We start from the raw sequence: 8346 nt of genomic DNA, 5'->3' as shown, positions 1-8346 counted from the left end.
ACACATACACATATACACACACATATACACATACATACACACACACATACATATACACACACTCATACACATATACACATACATATACAGATACAGATACTCATACGTATGGTACAGATACAGATACATATACAGATACACAGTGGCGGTCTTTGGCACCACGCACCCCAAGCGATCGCTTGGGGCCCCCAATATCCAGGGGGGCCCCCACACCCCGGTCTTGTGTTCAAGATGGCTGGACAGGGCCGCTTTCCTGCTCGCTGCTGCCATCTGAACTGTAACTATGAGCACTCGTAATGAGCGCTCATAGTTACATGCAGCAGCACTGACAGGGCGGGAGACATTGGCTCCCTTCCTGTCAGTCACTCTTGTGGCCGCAGGGCAGCTTTGTCCTTGTGGTGTTGGTGCTGCAGTGACATCACTGGAGCATCGGCGCCAGGACAAGGGGAGTGCGGCCTCTTGTGATCGTGAAGAGATTGTGAGTGAAGAGAAGAGGAGACGCCCGGACCCAGGTGAGTATAAGTGTTTGTTTTATTGTCTTATATACTATATGGGAGGGGGAGCACACAGGGGTCTGTTTAAAAGAGAAGGCCGGTCAAAATTAATTTTTGATATGTTGTTACTTATGAAAAGTTATACAAATTTCTAATGTACATTAATTATGGGAAATGCACATATAGGGCTATTTCCCTTAATTTAGTAGATCAGGAAGTGTTAGAATTCTCTCAGATCCAGTAATGTCACGACCAAAGGTGTAATTCCTATGGAGTGTCCAGCAGAGGGCGCTCTATATATAGAAGTCTATGGGACTTTATTGTGTCTATAGATGTTTATGTAAAGTAATGTAATGTAGTGTAGTGTACAGTATGCTTTATTGCAGTGCTTCTCAAACTGTGAGGCGCCCCCTAGTTGTTGGTGAGGCCCAGCTGGGGAGCTAGTTTTTTTACAAAAGTAACTATGATCTGCACAGTCCTCCAAAATCTTCATTTTAGCAACATTATTAATTTATTTTATACTTCCTCTATTAGTTTATAGAGCTTGGGAGACTGGTGAAAGCTAGCCCTAGTATTTTTAGTGTTTAATTGGACTTCCAGCACATGTAGTGAGGCCCAGCATCCTCCTGGTGATTCTGGGGAGGCCCAGGTTGTGCCAGGTCTGTTGGGCGAGGCTCCAGTAGAAATACTTTGAGAAGCACTGCTTTATTGAATGAATATATCTATGGAATACTTTGGGGAGCCAGGGTACTTGCTCAATAATTCAATATACAGTGGTACCTCGGTTCTCGAACATAATTGGTTCTGGAAGTCTGTTCCAAAACCGAGCAGTTCGAGAACCGAGCTGTAAGTTCCCATAGGGAACAATGTTACACTCCGTGGGTCAGGTGCAGAGCAGCCGGTCCACAGAACGTAAGAACGCTCCATGTTCACAGGAACAGTGAGAGGCAGGAGCGATCAGCTGCCGGGGACACCCTGTAAAGAAGCGGGGATTCCCCTCATTATGATAAAATTCCCCGCTTCTTTACAGGGTGTCCCCCGCAGCTGAGAGGAGCAGGAGCGCGGCAGCAAGTTTAAATAGCCGCCCGCTCCTGCCTCTCACTGTTCCCGAACACCTCTAACTGATGTTCAGCTGACAGTTTCCCCCTCTGGTTTTGTTCGGATACCGAGCAAAACTTCAGGGGGAAATTTAGTTCGAAAACCGAATTCTTCGAGTACCGAGGTGTTCGGAAACCGAGGTTCTACTGTATTAGGATATCACGCCACATTCGCGCCGCCCGCCAATCCGCTGAATTCCCCCTGATCCGGACTATATACACTGAACTACAGCTCCCATCATCTGCCTATAGTATGAGCAGGTGATGGGAGCTGTAGCTGGGTTATGGATATGACTTGCCTGCCGCCGCTGATGCCACTGCTTATGCCGCCGGGCACAGGGGGGAGCCGCTCAGTACACAGGAGCGCTCCCCCCTCCTCCTCCTTCTGGGATACCCTCCCCCTATACCACTGCTGACTCTCCGCCTGGCCACCGCTCTCCGCTCTCATATACCGGCTCCCGATGCTTCCTGGTGTCCGCACTGATTCATCGGGAGCCGGTATATGAGAGCAGAGAGCGGCGGCCTGGCGGAGAGTCAGCAGGGGTCTATATACTCCTGAGGGAAGCAAACAAGGGGTATATACTACTGGGGGCAGGACACAAGGGGTATATACTATTGGGGGCAGCACACAAGAAGTATATATTACTGGCGGTAGCGCACAAGGGGTATATACTACTAGGGGCAACACACAGCGGTCTATTGCTTTGGAACGCGTGTCGAGGGGGGGGGCCCCAGACATAAAACTTTGCTTGGGGCCCTAGAAATGCCAAGACCGCCCCTGTATACATCCCCCCAGCCGAGCCCCCCTACCACATCATAGATATCTACCTGTGTGCTATATACATCCCCCCAGCCGAGCCCCCCTACCACATCCCAGATATCTACCTGTGCTATATACACCCCCCCAGCCGAGCCCCCCTACCACATCCCAGATATCTACCTTTCTTATATACACCCCCCAGCCGAGCCCCCTACCACATCCCAGATATCTACCTTTCTTATATACACCCCCCAGCCGAGCCCCCCTACCACATCCCAGACATCTATGAGGTCCTTCAAAATGAGGCTGCCCAATTCCAGGGCCGGGTGCTGATCTGCGGAGACCTCAACGCCAGGACAGGTGTGGAAAACGACTATGTCACCTCCGATGGCAACACATATATCCTAGGAGGTGACTACTACTCAGACCCCACACAGACAGTACGGAACAGCTATGACAGGACAGTTAACGAAAGTGGGAAAAACCTGCTGAACCTGTGCCGGAGCCTGGGACTGTACATCATGAACGGGCGTATCAGGGGCGACTCTTTAGGACGATTCACGATAAACTCACACAGACATCACATCACAGACGCAGACCCCCAAAACATCAACGCTTTCATAGTCACCCCGGACACACACCTCTCAGACCATAACCAGATCCTGCTGTACATGAGATCCACCAAGAGAGCATCCACACAGCCCTGCCAGACGGGTCTCTACAACCTGCCACCATCCTTCAAGTGGCGCAGACAATCTGCCACTAAATACAGGAACGCAACCGATCGAGTGGAAATCAAAGGGATGCTCGAAAACTTTCACAGCACTCCCTATCAGCCAAGCCAACAAGGTGTCCCTCTGGCAGTGAAGGACTTTAACAAGATCCTGTACACAATGGCAGAACTAGCAGACCTTGAACAAACCACCGAGACCCTCTAATAAAGAGTCCCAGAAATGGTTTGACAAGGAATGCAAGGCCCTACGTCACTCCCTAAGGACGGCCTCAAACAAGAAACATAGAGACCCCAATGACAAGACTGCGAGGGAAGCCTATGACACCCTACAGAGGAAATACAAGCGCACCCTCAGAGAGAAAAAACAGAGCTACCTCTCCCACAAGATCCACCAGCTGGAGGACTCCCTCCAGGACAACTCATTCTGGGAGACCTGGCATCATATCGGCACAAAGCCCAAGAAAAACTCTCTCCATATCCAAAATGGCACCATCTGGCTCAACTACTTTAGGGACCTCTACAAAAACATCCCTGAAGAAGAGCAAACCCAGGAACAAAAAGAAATAACCACAAAACTGAGGCACATGGAAGAGGCAATCAAGGACTTCCAGATCCCCCTGGACCGGCCAATCACCACACAGGAAATACAGGAGAACATCACTCTACTCAGATGCAGAAAGGCCAGTGGTGCTGACGGCATCCCGCCCGAGATGCTGAAATACAGCCCGCCAGACATCCACGCTGCACTGGCAAACTGTTCACCCTTGTCCTGAGCTCCGGACACTTCCCACAAGACTGGAACCGAGGCCTCATAACCCCCATCCATAAAAGTGGGGACAAATACGACCCAGCGAACTACCGTGGGATCTGTGTGAGCAGCACTCTGGGGAAGCTATTCAGCGGCATCATCAACAGAAGAGTCCTCACCTTCCTCACACAGCATGAGGTCCTCAGTATCATCCACAGAAGAGTCCTCACTATCATCCACAGAAGAGTCCTCACCTTCCTCACACAGCATCAGGTCCTCAGTATCATATACAGAAGAGTCCTCACCTTCCTAACACAGCATCAGGTCCTCAGTATCATCCACAGAAGAGTCCTCACCTTCCTCACACAGCATCAGGTCCTCAGTATCATCCACAGAAGAGTCCTCACCTTCCTCACACAGCATCAGGTCCTCAGTATCATCCACAGAAGAGTCCTCACCTTCCTCACACAGCATCAGGTCCTCAGTATCATATACAGAAGAGTCCTCACCTTCCTCACACAGTATGAGGTCCTCAGTATCATCCACAGAAGAGTCCTCACCTTCCTCACACAGCATCAGGTCCTCAGTATCATCCACAGAAGAGTCCTCACCTTCCTCACACAGCATGAGGTCCTCAGTATCATCCACAGAAGAGTCCTCACCTTCCTCACACAGCATCAGGTCCTCAGTATCATCCACAGAAGAGTCCTCACCTTCCTCACACAGTATGAGGTCCTCAGTATCATCCACAGAAGAGTCCTCACCTTCCTCACACAGCATCAGGTCCTCAGTATCATCCACAGAAGAGTCCTCACCTTCCTCACACAGCATCAGGTCCTCAGTAAAAGTCAAGCCGGTTTCATGCCGAACCACCGCACCACCAACCACATCTACACCCTGCACAGCCTCATCAAGACCCATGTCCACAACACCAAACGGGGCAAGATCTTCTCCTGTTTTGTGGACTTTAGGAAGGCGTTTGACTCCGTGTGGCACCTGGGCCTATTTCTGAAACTCCTGCAGAATGGAATCGTAGGGAGGAGGTATGATGTCATCAAGAGCTCATACACTGGGAACCAATGCAGCGTGAAGGTGAACGGCAAGAGGACAGCTTATTTCCAGCAGGGCCGAGGAGTCAGACAAGGCTGCAGCCTGAGCCCAACGCTCTTCAACATCTACATCAACGAACTGGCTGCAGCTCTGGAGGACTCCTCAGCCCCCGGCCTCCTCCTGCATGAACGTGAGGTGAAGTTCCTGCTGTACGCAGATGACCTCCTGCTGCTGTCCCCCACAGAGAGCAGCCTCCAAGACAGCCTATCAGTCCTGGAGAAATTCAGCAATACATGGGCACTACCCATCAACTCTAAGAAGACCAAGGTCATGGTGTTCCAGAGTAAGGGGCAGAAAAAAGCCTCCATCTCCTCCTCCTTCACACTAAACGGGTCAGCACTGGAGAACACCAGCAGCTACACGTACCTGGGCCTGGAGCTCTAAGCACTTTTCCTCTGTCCACCAGGGCGATCTACACAGTTTTTCTTGCACTGGCATTGAACATGTCTTCCAGCCCTCTCGTGGTGGAGACAGACGAAAGTTGCTTCTTAGCCGCGAGGCCTTTTGGATTTTCACCCTAAAGACCAGACATCCTGCGGGTCTGAACCATCGCTACGATTTGATGTATCAATACTGACCTATGTAGATGTTGCTATATTTTTATTTTTTCTATTTGTTCCTTTTGATGCATTTTTTCCTATGTGTTTTTTCTTTCTTTTCTTTACTTTTTATACCCTTTTTTCTTTTGGACTTATATGGATTTTATGATATGCTACTCATACCTATATTTGTTGTTAATGAGTCCCCTCCCCTTGTGGGTGGGTGTGATCAGGAAGGAGGTGTTACCGTGTACATGCATTATCTATATAAGCTGTATTACATAGTATATACCTATGCTACGATTAAGATCTGTATAGATCGAAACGCGTCAGCTGTACCAAGCTACCGTCAGGTTTTTATTGTTTTTTACGGTGTCACAATAAAGAATTTGCCTTGGACTTTCGGTGCTGGAATTTTTCCTTTTGCTGTTTGGAATTTGTAAAGCTCGCACCTCCGTGCACCTGGGGAGGAGAAATTACATGCAGGTGTGGTGAGCTGGACTACCTCTATTGGGCCTGGAGCCAGGGGCGTAACTACCACTATAGCAGCCATAGCGGCTGCTATGGGGCCCGCTGCACCAGGGGGCCCCATGGCCTGTTCCTGCAATACACTGGGCCCCCGGAGCCGTCATCATTTGCAGCACTGGGTGGCCCTGCTGGTCTCCTGGGTTTTGCAAATGTCCCTTTAACTGCAAGCACTCCTGACCAGAGCTAGCAGTTATGTAGTTATGACTTCACTTGACCGTTTAGTGGTCAGTCGGGGGGGGGGGGGGGGGGGGGGGGGGGGAGGAAATCAAAAGTTTGCTATGGGGCCAAGCCATTTCTAGTTACGCCCCTGCCTGGAGCTTAACCAATCAGGGAGCTTCAAGTCTGCAATAGAGGTCCTCAAAGGAAAAGCCAGCAGAACCTTCTATGCCATACGAAAGCAACTGTACCACCTCAAACCAACAGTGAGGGTCTGGCTAAAAATCTTTGATGGCGTCATTGCCCCAATCCTGCTTTATGGCAGGGAGCTTTGGGGTCCGGCCACCTATCCAGACCAGTCAAAATGTTATTCAAGCCCAACAGAAACCTTTCATCTGGAGTTCTGCAAGTACCTCCTCCAGGTCCATCGCAGCACCTCCAACATGGCGTGTCGGGCAGAGTTGGGCAGGTTCCCACTATGGTTCCAGGTACAGAAGAGGGCGCTCTCATTCTGGGCGCACTTACAGAGAAGCAACCCAGACTCCTATCACCACAAAGCCTCCCTGAGCCATTGAGCCCAATGTGCCCTCCAACAGGGCATCCACCACCAGTCCAGACTAACCCCACAACATGCCCTGACAAAAGCCCAAATAAAGGGGCGATAGAGACATACCAGGGGCAATATACAGAGGAATGGAGGAGAGAAATAAGTAACTCCCAGAAACTCACCATCTACCAGTCACTGCAGAGAGACTACACCATGGCGCCATACCTGGAGAGGCTGCACCACCCCAAACACAGGCAGACCCTAAGCCTCTATAGACTGAGCGCCCACAGCCTGGAGATAGAGACGGGGCGGCACAGACAGACATACAAGCCGCGGGAGAGCCGACTGTGCCGACACTGTGAGCAGGGAGACCTGGAGGATGAGGCCCACTTCTTGCTACACTGCAGCAAATACTCATCCACCAGGGTCACCTACTTCCAGAGACTCTCCACCATCATCCACCAGGGTCACCTACTTCCAGAGACTCTCCACCATCATCCACCAGACACACCTACTTCCAGAGACTCTCCACCATCATCCACCAGGGACACCTACTTCCAGAGACTCTCCATCATCATCCACCAGGGTCACCTACTTCCAGAGACTCTCCACCATCATCCACCAGAGTCACCTACTTCCAGAGACTCTCCACCATCATCCACCAGAGTCACCTACTTCCAGAGACTCTCCACCATCATCCACCAGGGACACCTACTTCCAGAGACTCTCCACCATCATCCACCAGGGTCACATACTCCCAGAGACTCTCCACCATCATCCACCAGGGTCACCTACTTCCAAAAGACTCTCCACCATCATCCACCAGGCACACCTACTTCCAGAGACTCTCCACCATCATCCACCAGGGTCACCTACTTCCAGAGACTCTCCACCATCATCCACCAGGGTCACCTACTTCCAAAGACTCTCCACCATCATCCACCAGGGTCACCTCCTTCCAGAGACTCTTCACCATCATCCACCAGGGACACCTACTTCCAGAGACTCTCCACCATCATCCACCAGGCACACCTACTTCCAGAGACTCTCCACCATCATCCACCAGGCACACCTACTTCCAAAGACTCTCCAGCATCATCCACCAGGGTCACCTACTTCCAGAGACTCCACCATCATCCACCAGGGTCACCTACTTCCAAAGACTCTCCACCATCATCCACCAGGGTCACCTACTTCCAGAGACTCCACCATCATCCACCAGGGTCACCTACTTCCAAAGACTCTCCACCATCATCCACCAGGGTCACCTCCTTCCAGAGACTCTCCACCATCATCCACCAGGGACACCTACTTCCAGAGACTCTCCACCATCATCCACCAGGGTCACCTACTTCCAGAGACTCTCTACCATCATCCACCAGGCACACCTACTTCCAGAGACTCTCCACCATCATCCACCAGGGTCACCTACTTCCAGAGACTCTCCACCATCATCCACCAGGGTCACCTACTTCCAGAGACTCCACCATCATCCACCAGGGTCACCTACTTCCAAAGACTCTCCACCATCATCCACCAGGGTCACCTCCTTCCAGAGACTCTCCACCATCATCCACCAGGCACACCTACTTCCAGAGACTCTCCACCATCATCCACCAGGGTCACCTACTTCC

The sequence above is a fragment of the Dendropsophus ebraccatus genome, chromosome 8, assembly GCF_027789765.1.
Source record: "Dendropsophus ebraccatus isolate aDenEbr1 chromosome 8, aDenEbr1.pat, whole genome shotgun sequence".
NCBI lineage: Eukaryota > Metazoa > Chordata > Amphibia > Anura > Hylidae > Dendropsophus > Dendropsophus ebraccatus.
Note: the sequence above shows the minus strand (reverse complement) of the source record.